This window comes from Chionomys nivalis, chromosome 3 (genome assembly GCF_950005125.1).
Source record: "Chionomys nivalis chromosome 3, mChiNiv1.1, whole genome shotgun sequence".
NCBI lineage: Eukaryota > Metazoa > Chordata > Mammalia > Rodentia > Cricetidae > Chionomys > Chionomys nivalis.
The window spans coordinates 14,033,239-14,047,748 of NC_080088.1; positions in this window are offsets into that span (position 1 = coordinate 14,033,239).

Sequence of the window (14,510 nt, forward strand, 5' to 3'; positions counted from 1 at the left end):
AGCCTTTTGATAGGGCTAAACTTAGGTAGACAGGGAAAACTAAACTGGGAGGAAGAAGGCAGAGTCAGAGGGAGACACCATGGAGCCACCGGAGATAGACATGCTGAAATTTTGCTGGTAGGCCATGATCCCATGGTGATATACAGATTAATAGAAATGGGTTAAATTAAGATGTAAGAGTTATCCAATAAGAAGCTAGAGCTAATGGGCTAAGCAGTGTTTCAATTAACACAGTTTCTGTGTGGTTATTTTGGTTCTGGGTGGCCGGGACCAACAAGTGGCTCCCTGCAACAGATGCAACATCTAAGATATTACAAACAGTAGAATTTATTTTAAGAGATGAAAAAATCTATTCTATTTCACATTTTTGTTATGGTTGATATTTAGGCTGCTTCCATTTCTTGTTTGTTGCAAGGGAATACTAATGCAACCAAATAAAAAAAATGTACAAATGTACATGTCCTTGGGATAATAATGTTTTCCTTGGGATAAATTATCTACAATAGGTTAGCTGAATCATGTGATATTTCTATTTTCAAGACTTTTAGAAACCTTAGTACTGTTTTCCATATTTGCTGTACCATTTTATAGTCCCATTCAAAAGGTTCCCTTTACTCCATATCTGCTCTAACTCATAATGTTTTCTGATTCCAACCTCCTGTGATTTTGGTCAGCATTTCTTTGATGGTTAGAGATGTCCATCACTTTTCTACATACCTTTTGGCTATTTCTTGTGGTTTCTTTGCAAAAATTTTTGTTCAGGTCTTTTGATTATTTTCCTCAGCTCATTTGTCTTTTGCAATAGAATCAGTTCCTTATGTAGCTAAATTTGAATCTCTTAAAAGATACATTTTTTCTAAGTTTGATATGCTAAAACTCATGTTTTAATATTAAGATGCCTTAAAAAATAGAAAGTCCTAAGCAGATGAAAGTTGTGAATATAAAAGTTCAGGAAGCCATGTTTATCAAAATGTCCACATGATGAAAGGAGGAGAGATGTGAGAATATTTGTGCACAGAACTTGACTTCAGGGTTGATGGTAAAGCAGCAAACACCAAAGATTAAAGCCAAGCTACTGACAACTGTTGACGCATTGGTGAGCGAGCCCAGAGGGAATTGAGGCAGTCTTTTTCACTCAGAGCAAATGACATCATATTACAGGTTATGGGAGAGCAATCCATAATTAAATTTTGCAAAACTACAAAAGTAAACATTCACATTTAAAATATGATAAGAATATACAATTGCATTATATATGGTCAAACGCTTTCGGAAGGTAAAACAGCAACATAAGCAAAGGGTATTTTTTATCAGTGCTCCTAGAAATGATTAGTAGGCTCATTTATTTTATTTTTATGGGAATATAGAATGAATTCTACACTGGAAAATTATAAATTATACTTTCTTCTATCTGTATTGCATCTAAAATTAAGGTTTTTGCTTTTCGTGAGGAGGAAGCACCATCACAATTTTTAAAAAAGGAGTAACAAAAAAGTTGAATGAAGCTCAGACTGGGAGAAATGTCATGGTGTCACGGTACTGATAATATTCATACAGTGACAGGATGGCTGACATCCAAGAATCTGCTGGCCGATGGCTTATCTCAGGTTGCCAGGCTAACAAACTGAATTACTACCCAGGCTGCACACGTATTACTCAAGCCTCAAGACTCTGGAGCAGTTCTGAAGTCAGATATTAGAACAGGGAAGCCACACAACTCATTATTTTGTGACACTCATGCACATCACCTTATATTTTTGGTGTGGATGCATTTTTATGCTAAAAGGAAGTAAAGGATGAAATTTAAGTTCAATGAAAAGACTCTACATTTTGTCAAGAAATAATTACATGGTGATCCCATGTTTTGGGTCAAAATTATATTATATTGAGTCATTGTTTTCTTTTAATGGGTATATCAAGAAGACAATGGGAGGAGAAATGTGTCACAGAGGGAATGTGAGAAATAGGGTAGGAAGATGAAGATACTTATGTCTTGATTTTAGGGAATTCATATGATGAACTCAAATTTTACATTTTTAGTACCTGGAGCTTATTGTACATCATATATTAACATAATGGATTAAAGATCTATATGAATTGTGACAGATAAACTTTATTTCTCAGTACAATTTGCTCTGATACCACACATTTAGACATTGTTCATATATCTCCACTCCTTCTTGCATTCAGGAATGACACTACAATCTGCTCTTCTATCTGTTTTCTTCAGCTTGATGAGGGTCATTTTGAAGTCCTCAAATATGAATATATGATTTAGTAGTTACAGTTTTAATTGGGAATTCACATTCTCTTGGTCCTAGAGAGATAGCTCAGCAGTTAAGGGCATGTTTTGCTCTTACAGAGCATCTATGTTCAACCTTCAGAATCTACATGGTGGTCTATAAGCATGTGTAACACAAGTTCCAGGACATCTGATGTCTTCTTCAGGCGTACATAGGCACCAAGAACATACATGTTACATATAAATACCCATAGGCAAAACACTTAAACACTTAAAATAAATAAACGTAAAATATTTAAAAAGAATTCGTATTTCTTTTTTTATTCCTCTCATCTCTGCTCTCTCCTAGCTAACATCAGGTGTTTCTACAATATTTCAAAACTGATTTCACACGTGTTATTTCATTTTGTTTGTAGCAATGTCAATTATTACATTTGTTTGAGAGAAGGTTTATCATATTTACTTTCCAAGAAAAATGCAGACATTCACCAGATTTGAGCCGCACTGATACAGACACACTGTTCGACCCACAAGATTGTTCATACAAATGTGTTTTCTCTTTTACACACCCTCAATATGACATTGAACTCTAGTCTCATCAATGGGATTATTCATTAGCATTAATATCTGGAGCATCTGGATCCTCAGATAGCTATTTTCCATATTTTAGCTTTTATTATAGCTGAGTGATGACAGCCAATTAGCAAATGGAGAAAGCAGTTTTGAATAGCTTGTCATTATGATAAGACACTATAAATGGAGCTCACACAGTCTTGATTTTTTTCCCCTTTAAGTAAGAAAAGAGAAAACTTTGGTCAATAAAGCTGGAAATCCAGGGAGCTGGACATGACTCAATAGCACCAATTTTGATCTTCCATCTTTCCTTAGTTCTTTAATCCGCTTCTTTTTGTAGTTAGAGAGTGGGTAACTGCTCTTAGAAGCTCTAACATTACTGTGTCATGATTCCAGGGAACAAAACAAAACTTCTCCTTGCTCCAATATAAGCTTGTTTTCCAAAAATACCCAGTGGTATCTTTTCGAATTGTTCAATAGCTTTCACTTCTTGATCACCAAGCTTTAAACTATGTGATGGCTCTACTTTACTATTATTTTTCACAAGATTTTCACTTAGAAATAATTCAGACTTACAGAATTATTACAAAGATAAAACAAAATTTAAATCTCTCTACTCGGTTTCCTGTGATGTGTCACACATAATACAAAAACTAAAACTAAGGAATTACCATTGATGTAGAATTATTAGTAAGATTGGAGGCTTTATTCAACTTATTTACTTAAGGTTCAACCTAGTACATATATGAAGTAACTTCAGAATTTTTAATGGAGGAACTGCTATAGGAAATAATTTCCCCAACTAAAAAGCAAAGTTTGTGGGTTTTTTTGTTCATTTCTGTTTTTTTGTCTTTTGACTTACAACAGCAACACAAAACAATTTTCAAAGTAATGTAGGAAATTTCTATCCTTCAACAAAATTTTGTGGTGCATTTAAATTCTGTTTACGTATGCATCATTATTTTCTATATCTCCTTTATATTTCAGATGGCTAATACCTTAGAAATGTATATATTGGAAGTATGTAAAATTTACTATTATCTAGTCCAAATAGGCTAAATAAACACAGAGTTGGATGATGTGGGATTCTCCTCTGTATGATGTGAATATCATTGGTTAATAGAGAAACTTACTTGGCCTGATAGGGTAGAACAGAGCTAGGCAAGGAAAACTCAACTGACTGCTGGAAGAAAGAAGGGTGGAATCCAGAGAAGCCATGGAGCTGCTGCCAGAGACAGATATGCTGAAACCTTGCAGGTAGGCCACAAACCTCATGGTAAAATATAAAATAATGGAAAAGGATTAATTCTAGATGTAAGCACTAGCTAGCAACATGCTTAAGTAATTGGCCAAGCAGTGATTTAATTAATGCAGTTTCTGTGTGATTATTTCAGGAGTCTTGGTGGCTGGGAGACAAACAAGTGGAGGGTGGCCGGGACCACTCTAGCAGGCTCTTACTATAGTTAGACATCTATTGTTGTCACCTCTTTCTTATCTCTCATTCCTGTCCTATCTAATCTAATCTAATCTAATCTAATCTAATCTAATCTAATCTATTTTTCCTTTGGTTTTGTATTTTCTGATGTTTCACCTAAAGCCACACAACTTGTGAACATTTCTTCATTGACTTCTTTTGTTTGGAAAACCACTTTAAATTTATCCATTTGTATGTGTGTGTGTGCATGCCTGTGTGAATTTTGTTCATACTTGTAGTGATTTGAAAGCGATTACCCCTATAGTTCCAGGCTTTAGAACATTTGGCCTTCTTTTTGTCAAGGTTCATGTGGTTCTCTTTTGCTGGAGAATGTCAAGTCATTGGGGGTAGACTTTTAGATTAAATGGCATCCCCTACTTCCTGCTTGCTCATTCATGCAGTAACACACATACTTTCTTAGTTTACTGCTTTTGTGACCATGCCATGTCACCACTTTGTAATATGGGCTTTAATACCTCTGAAATTTCAAGCCAAATTCTTCCCTCCTTAAGTTACCTTGGCCATAGTGTTCTGTCACAACAATGGAAAAGTAACTGATACAATTCCTCTTTGTGTTGGATTGTATGACATTGTAGTACTACAGGTTTTTTTTTGTCTTTTTGTCTGTTCGCATATTGAAGAATGTCTAGATTTTCCCAGTTGTTGATAGCATACTGCTATCACTATTTGTGTACAACCCTTATCTTAAAACAAGTTTTAGTTCATGATGTTAAGTAATAGTTGGTTGACTGGATTGTATGAGGGAGTATTATAGCTACTAGCAAGCTTGATATGAGCCTGGGAGGAGAGAAAATGCGAGGGGAAAAATGAGGAAATAATTGTATTGTAGATATCCAGACCAGAGAAGATAAAATTCTAGATAAAAATCATGATCTAAAAAAATCATTATTTTGGGTTATGAACCACTGATTTGAAAGTGTTTTGGTGACTCTTTAAACTGAATGATGAGAAGGGTTGGAAATTGCCAACTTTGAGCAGATGAGTGAATCAGTGCTTAGAGTGCAGCAAGGAATGACTTTCAGCATGCCACGTGTACCTACAAAAACTATGCACCATTAAATGATATTTACCTGTTTGTGACTACTTCAGAGTCATTGGATACCACATAACTGACCTTGTTTTTAATTTTTTTTAGCCACTATATAAGTTGGTAGCAAACATTTCAAGTTCATGACTGACAAAATGACGTTTGAGACAGAAGGTCAGTAGAACATTGTTGTGAAACTGTGAAATGACTGGTATATTTTCAGAACCTTGCAAGTAACAAATTTTGGCAGAACCAATATGTGTGTATATATATATAAATCTAATAATTTATACATATAACGTTACAGCAACTGAAATATATGTTATTTATACCCTTATCTTATTATGCCACATTTTACTTTATTTCTGAGAGAATCTGAAGGTAGTCTAATAGTTATTTCTCTGAAAATGAAAAATTAAATTGATATATTTGTGTGTATGTATCTATCTTGAGAATTTAAACATAGTACAAGAATATGAGCTGTATATAATTTTTATTTTTGTCACAAGTATATAGAAAATACAGACAAAATTATAATAACTCTTCTTTTCTGCCTCCCCCAACACCCCAAACTGTAGTAACAGGAGCGGTGGCGGGGCTTGGCAGGGCTGTGTCTCCGGTATCCAGTTGTCCGTATGGTTAGCTTATGTCTTGAAATAATTATATGGAAACTGTATTTTTTTAATTATTGTTTGACCCATTAGTTTTAGCCTTTTATTGGCTAGTTTTTATATATTGATTTAGTTTATTTTTAATATTTTGTGTAGCAGTATGAGTTGGCTTATTAGGAAAGATTTTAATTTGTGTCTGTCTGAAGTGGGAGAATTATGGCGACTTATTGACTTGGTTTCTTTTTTTAGCATTTTGTTTTGTTTACTCCACCCACCTAAGGGTTGGTCTATCAAGTGGGCCTAGGCAGTTTTTTTTATTAATTAACCAATGAAAGCAACAGATTAATACAAGACCCACCTCCATCATTTTTTCTTTTTCTGTTTAAACAAAAAAGAAAGGCTTTTATTTTAACATAGTAAGATTACATATAGTAAAACAGTTATTAAGCAAGATTACAGTTACAATATTTATATCTATTTTATCTTTTATTATAACAATGGAAAACTATAACTAACCATTTTTTTAACTTTATCAAAGACTCCAGAAGGATACAATATTACCTAAGTAAACAAGAAATCTAAAACTCTAGAAATGACAGAGACATTTTATTGCCTGGACAGTCATCCAAAGTTCTTCTATATCGTTGGGGCATCCATATTTAGCCTGTAGGCCCATAGTATCCAGTAGACATTTTTATGAAGCAGGAAATTTTAAAGACAGTTTAGTCACTTTTTGTTGTGTCTTGTAGAATGTCTCGTAGACTCTTTTATAAGTCAGGAACCCCGAAAAACCATCTCACCTTTAGGCGAGTTTAGCAGTCCTCTTTTTGTGGGTTTTTTGTGTCCAGTTTATGTAATAGTCCAGGCAAGAGCAGTTTTTTGCCCAAATGGCTATCAAACTCCTTAAGGAGCCTCTTTAGTGTCCATCTTTCTCTTGAAGTAGATTGGTGCTGCCAGGAGCAGACGTGTCTCATTATTATGAAAAGCCCTAAGTTATTAAAACATTAAATGTCATATTTTGTAGTCTTTGAAAGATATGAAGAATGCCTATCTAGCTGAAATATATCTATGTACATCTAGAAAATCTAACTAACATGACTAAAAGCTTGACAATTATTGATTATTATCCATTAACAACCTACATACATTACATTTTTAAATGAACTATATAATCACAATACCTTAATCAAGATTAGAAATATGTATATACATATAACAAAATTGACCTTTAAATCCACACCAATGTAAATTATTTATATCTGTATCATATTGATAGACCAACCCTTAGGTGGGTGGAGTAAACAAAACAAAATGCTAAAAAAAAAAAGCCGAGTCAAAAGTCGCCATGATTCTCCCACTCCAGACAGACACAGGTTAAAATCTTTTCTGGTAAGCCAGCTCATGGTGCTACACAAAATATTAAAAATGGGTTAAATCAATATATAAGAGCTAGCCAATAATAGACTGGAGCTAATGAGCTAGACAATGTTCAAAAAAATACAGTTTCCATGTAATTATTTTGGGACATAAGCCATGCGGGCAGCCGGATGCCGGGGACACAGCCCCGCCACTCTTACTACAACACCAAACCAGTGTTTAATGTGTGCTGGTCCTAATGATCCATTCATAGGTAGTCTTTTTTTATCCCCTACTGCTTTGGGGAAATACAATATTTAAATTTTTACAGATTTAAGAGTTTTGTCATTTCCCCTGTTTTTGTTAAACAGAGATACCTTTCAAGTTGTTTGTTTTGAAGATTCACAATATGGTTTTGAGTTTTAACATTCTTCAACATACTGTAAGTTAAAAAACAAAACAGAACACCCAGTAATGCAACTAAAACAATTTACAGATAAAAGGCTGTCTCACAAGACAAGACATCATTTTAAAAGCAACTCTCTGGTGGCAATCTATAGTTTATTATGACACATCAATTTCACATAAAAGGCAAAGTAGAGTACATCTGAGCTGCTATATTTAAAAAATATCCAAATACTGATTAAATAAATATACATATGGACATAAAAAAGCCAACTCATCAGTAGATTCTCTCTTGCCCTTAGCTATTATGCATAGTTCTTCCCTCCAAAGCATACAGTGGGGGGAGATGATCAATTGTTTTGACTTTTCACTCCCTGATCATATTTTTTCTGGTTATTAATCATTTTAGAAATCTTTATCCTGGAAGTAACTAGATTTCATTTTGGAATTTAATGACATGAATCTTGATAATTTTCCTAGTTATACTAGGAAATTATAGACCCCAGAAATGCATAAAGCTTAGAGTTAAATGTTTGGATAGGATAAATTATGGCATTTATTTTTGTAGTATTATGTATCACCATAGAAAGAAATGAACATTGTCCAAATAGAAATTATTCTATATAGTTGGGATTTAATGGAGCAAAGAATTATCTTGGAAGGCATAGAGATTTACTGTGCTCCAGCATGACAAAATGTGAACACATATTATAAACTAGCTTATTCTAAGCACAAGCTTCAACAGTTATTAAATCTTATTTCCCAAATATGCAGCATTTGATGAGATTTTCAAAAGAAAAAGTTTCATATTTGAATTCACATTCACCTTATTTCTAATCAATTTCGCACTTTGAGGAAAGATTTCCACAACTATTTCTTATTCCAAGTTTTTTTGTGTGTGTCATGAAAAGGTTTCATTTCTTTAAAGATTTTGAAGAATAACTTAGTGCAGAATCTCCTAGCCTGAAACTCCTGTTAAGTTCCTTTCTGGTTGTAATTTTGATTATAATGACTTTGATAGTTTTTTTAAAGTAAGAGAAAAAGAAAATTAATTTTTTAAATAAAATAAGAGTTCATGGAGGCTGTGACATATGACTTGGTGCTATAGAGCTTGCCTAAGTAGGGAAAAGCCCTACAGAAAAGAGTTGATGAATGCCCTAATGATTTCAAATATTTTCCAATTTCACTATTATTATTATTGTTATTATTATTATTATTATCATTTTTGGATATAGTATCTGCTAAAGAGCAATAACTGGTCTAGAATTCAATGTGTAGTCAAATTTGTCTGCCTTGTGCCTCAACATCTAGAGTATTGAGATTTTAGATATGAACTACCACATTTCAATATTTTTAAACCAATTCTTAAAAACTGCATTTAATTAAAAATTATTATAAATTTAATATTCTCCTTGAACTACTTTTCAAGTTAATATGGAGGGGTCTCTACACAAAATAATTTCTAAAAGTCCTATTTGTTCTGTAAATATTAAAATTTCTATAAACTAGACAAGCTGTCTAAATAAGTAAAATAAATAATATCTACAAATGATAACTTGCCCAATAAAAAGCTGAAAAAAAAACAAAAGTCAGTTGAATGGGGAGTTGGTCTAGACAGTAACATGAGTTTGAAGTTGTAGTCACTCAGGTAGAAGGCCAGCATGGAGTTTCTATTACCCTAGTGTTTGGGAGGTGGGGAAGGGACAGGCAGATCTCTGTAACTCATTTACCTACCAGTCTAGCACAAGCAACCAATTCAGACCAGATCCCTTATAAGTATCTGCAACTTAGTTCCAGGGGATCTGAAGCCCTCTCGTGGCCTCCATGGATTCCCACACTAAAGCTAAAACACATAGACACAAAAACTGAAGAGAAATTAAAAATAAAAAAAACAAAGGCATTATCTTATCTGCTCTAATACCATAGGGGGAACCGACAGGAACAGTAAATTAAATAAAAATGTTCAGAAACCACCAAGCACTGAACTACAGGTAAGGTCAGGTATGCAGCAGCAGCAGCAGCAACAACAACAACAGCAACAACAGCAGCAGCAACAACAGCAGCAGCAACAAAAACGACAGCAACAGCAGCATCAGCAGCAGTGGCAACAATAACAGCAGCAACAGTAGCAACAAAAACAACATCAACAACACCAGCAGCAGCAACGGCAACAACAGTAGCAACAGCAGCAGCAGTAACAGTAGCGGCAGCAACAGCAACAACAGCAACAACAAAAAGGGGGTAGTTGTTTTTTCCAGTGGCTTATTTTTTCCTCTATTTTTCTTTTATTAAAAATAGATTTCTTTTTCCTTTGGTATGCCTGTAAGGTCCACAGGCCTACCTGGTACCATTATGATGTGGAGGTATATGTGGTGGAGAAATGGGAGAGAAATAGAGGTGGAATGGCTCATGTGCTGTGGGAAGAGGCAGTTCTGAAGAGGTGAGAGTGATAAAGAATGGGTTGGTCTTGGCCTCCTGCTTGACACCTGGGATCAGATCAGGGTGGCATCCGGACCTGGGCCGCTACCTACAGCCATGTCTGGAACTGTGGTCCTCCTGCTGCCAGGGTCTGTGTTGATATCTGTGACTCCTGAGAGCATCAAAGGCCATGATGATGCGGGGAGTCTGGGCCACTACCTGGGGCCATGTTCATGTCCGAGGGTCATGATGCCTCAGGGGCCATGCCAACTTTAGTGGCTGGTGCTGCCACCTGGGGTCATGGTGACATCTAAGCCTGGCTTGCTGCTGGGGACCATGTTAGCATCTGTGATCCTACCATAGCCAGGTTTTGTGCCGATGTCTGTGGCCAATGATACTACCAAAGGCCACACAGATGGTACTACCAAAGGTCACACAGATGCCTGGCTTCTGGGTTAGAATATATGCCCATGTTGATGTCTGAGGGCCTTGCTACTACTGGGGCCGTGCTGGTTTGGGTGACCTGATCTGCCACATGGTGCCATGATGTCATCTGGTCCTGGGTTGCTGCCACTGTCTATGTCTGGCTCTGAGGGCTCAGAAACAGTCAGGGTCTGTCTGGGTAGATGTTAATGGCTCCTGTTGCCACTGGGGGCTGAGAGCATGCCTTGGGTCTGGACATCCACCTGAGACCATGCTGGTATCTCAGGGTCTTGTTGCCATTGGGGCCATAATGATCTTGTTGACCTGTGCCAGAGCAATGGCGGAGTCTCAGCCTGAGCTATTGCTCAGGGCATGTCTGAGTTCGTGTTCCTGCTTCAGTTGGGGTCTATGATGAGGTCCATGACCAATGTTGCTACAATGGGCAATGGGAACTCTGTGTGTTGAAATCCAAGGGCCTTGATGAGAAGGCCCTGCCCCTCACTGGCTTTGGGATAGCTGGCCCTGACCCTCCCTGGACACTACAGCAGAAGAGCTGGCTCCCCCATGGGAGAGTTGGCCCCCACAGTTGGGAGAGATTGTCCCACCTCTCCAGGGTTCTAGGAGAGCTGGCTCTGCACTTTACTTGAGAATGAGGTCTCAGTCATCCAGATGGACCAGCTTAGCTACCACTCAGACCTACATCCTCGGCTTTGGTTGGCACATTCTAATATCTACCCCATCTATGGTCTGCTGGAGCATAGATGGTCTTCAGGAACTGGTCCTGAAGAATGAAAATCCCAGGATTTCCATGACTCGGGGCAACAACTGGATATCTAAGAGGAGTTTCAGTGAGGGTCCAGAGATGATGGTTTGCCAGAGGCCTTGAACCAGACCAATTATTTATTGCAATGAACATTTTGCAAGTGGGGCTGATAAGACAAAAGTATGCACTGTTTGACACACCAGAGCTCCTGATGCCACTAGGATGAACCAAGCGGTATTGGAAAGATAGAGGGTCGAGGTGGTTTTTTGTTTGGTTGTTTTTAAAAATACTTTGGTGGGGCACACTGCAGGAGTGAGGGATGGATATGGAGGAATGGGGAGGTGATTGGGATTAGGGTGCATGGTATGAAATTCCCAAAGAACCAATTAAGAATTATATTAAAAATAGATTTTTTTCACATAATATATTCTGATTATGATTTCCCCTGTACCTGCTCCTGTGAGATCCTACTCACCTCCTCTTCATCTGAATTCATACTCTTTCAGTCTCCCCTTAGAAAACAAATTCATTTAAATAATAATAGAATATTATAATAAAGGTAAAATATACTAAAACAAAAAACAAACACATGAAAAAGCCTTTAAGTTTAAAAGAACAAAGAATAAAAAAAAAGAATCAATGTCCCAACAGAACTGTAGGAGACAAACTTGGAAGAGGCTATCGAGTTATTTTTATGTTGGCCATCTCCTGCTGGAGATGGGGGCTGGCTTTCATTGTGTTCTACAAGTTTAATACAGTGTTCTTATTTTATTTTCAATTCAAAAAAGTTTTAAATTTCATTCTTCATTTCTGTCTTAAACCATTTTTTTTCAATGAGTAGTAACTTGCTTGGTTTCCATGTATCTGTAACCTTCCTCTCGTTTCTGTTATTGATATCCAGCTTTAATTCATGGTGATTAGATAAGATGCAGGATGCTATTTCAGTTTTCTTGTATTGGTTGAAACTTGCTTTGTGTCCAAGTATGTGTTCAGTTTTGGAGACTGTTCCATAAGGTCTGAGAAGAAGGTACATTCTTTTGTGCTTGGGTAAAGCGGTCTGCAAGTATCTTCTTGTTCTATTTGGGTTATGACATCATTTAGACCCAGCATTTTTATGCTTGGTTTTTATCTGAATGGACTGTCTATTGATGAGAGTGGGTTATTGTAAGTATTCCACTATCAGTGTATGGGGATCAATATGTGATTTTAGTGTAGTAGTGTTTCTTTAATGAACTTGTCTGCCTTTGTCTTTGGTGCAATGACTATGGAATTACAACATACTCTTTACAGATTTCCTTTGATGAAAATGTAGTATTCTTCCTTCTCTGCTTTGATTAGTTTTGGTTTGAAGTCTATTTTGTCAGGTATTAAAATGCTGAATTGGCTTGCTTCATGGATCCATTTTCTTGGAATATCTTTTTCAATCCCTTTACCTTGAGGTGATGTCTATCCTTTGATACTAAGGCTTGTTTCTTGGGTGCAGCAGAAGGACAGATCCTGTTTTGGCATCCATTGTGTCAGTCTGTTTTGTTCTATTTAACTGAGACCACTGATGTTGAGAGTTATCAATTATCAATGAACAGTGATTCTTGAGTCTTATTATTTTATTGTTGTTTGTGCCCCCCCCACTACCTTTAGATTTTTCTGGTCTGAGATTATTACAAAGTTGGGCATAAGATTGAGGGGTTAGAATTGGAGGGGAGTTGGGTAAGTAAAGATTGTCTACCTGTTTCCCTGGCTGGTGTGGATGGTGGGTTCCCGGGAAATACCTGTTGGAACCGACAGCTTAGACTAAGGGAGGGGGTGATGGGCAAAGACTGTAGAAGAGCTTCATGATTTGTTTATTTATATTTTTGCATGTGTTTGCATATACCGTGTGTGTGGGTTCCATGGAGGTCAGAAAAAAGACATTGGACCCCTGTTAGATGTAATTAATTGTGTGCTGCCTGACATGCTGCTGGTAACTGAACTCTAGCCTTTTGAAGACTTACAAGTATTTTTCGTGACTGAGTCATCTATTCAGCCCAATATTTATTTTTTTGTTTCTAAATCTTACTTTGAGTATAAATAACTCATTTTTAATGCTGTCTGTTGTCTCTTCCAAGATCAAAGTTCAAAGACTGTCAGTTTTTCTAAGCAACTCACTGTGGTCCACCCCATCTCCCTACCTATTCCTGACTTTCCATTATTATTCAGATCAAGAAAACTCTAACTATAAACTACTTATGATTGCTCTCACTTTGGGAATATTAGTACTAACTGGCATCTCCAGATCTGCAATAAAGTTCCTCTGCCCTTGGCTTTTCTTCCTGTGGATGTTTTTTATTTTGGCACCTTCAGCTGTCCTGAGCCACACAGAGTCCCTTCACCAGTCATCCAGTTCATTATGAGTATTTCCTCCTACAGAGAAAGGGGCAGAGATCAAGAGGAAACTGGAGCTTGGCAATTGACTAATGCAGAGAAGTGGGCTGCGACTTTCCGAGGCAATAATGAGGGCACATACAGCAGCATATCTGGAAGTAAGCTTTAGATGCAGAGTACTAAATAGCACTGTTATTGTTTTAAGAATGCATGCAAAAGATAAGTTTTATTTATCATTGACATGGAAGTGGGGAAATGGATAGAAAAGGGGCACAGTTAAATTATCCAGTCCTTGGTCATTGAATGTAATTCCTTGACACCATTATCCACTCAGATTATGAACTGACCCTTACAAGTCAATACTCTATCCATCATGGCTATTTTTAAGATAGATCTCTTTAGACTCCTTGTCAGCTTAAGGTGATCATTCTGTTGTTCCATTATCTGATGCTGGATTTCCAGACCCAATGTGATATCATTTAATTTCTGTACCTATTTAATGTTACAGAAGGGTCAAAAAATTTGCTGTTGTAGGCTCTGCTGGAGCAGGAGGGCTTTTTTATACCTGTCATTGACAATATGCCATTACCCACCCATAGGCATTTTTTAGTCTGGGCTTTTATTACTTAAAGAATTCTACTTCAGGAAGAAAGGGGATTGAGAAAGATAATGTTATGGTTTAAATGTTTTTATCCCTTCCAGATTTAGCTGGTGTAAGCTAATCACCAGTGTGATGCTCTCAAGGGGTATTTTGGATGTCATTAGACCATAAGTAAGGACCTATAAAGAGGTAACTTATGTTTGTATAACAGAGGGTACAGAGAGTTTCCTTGTTC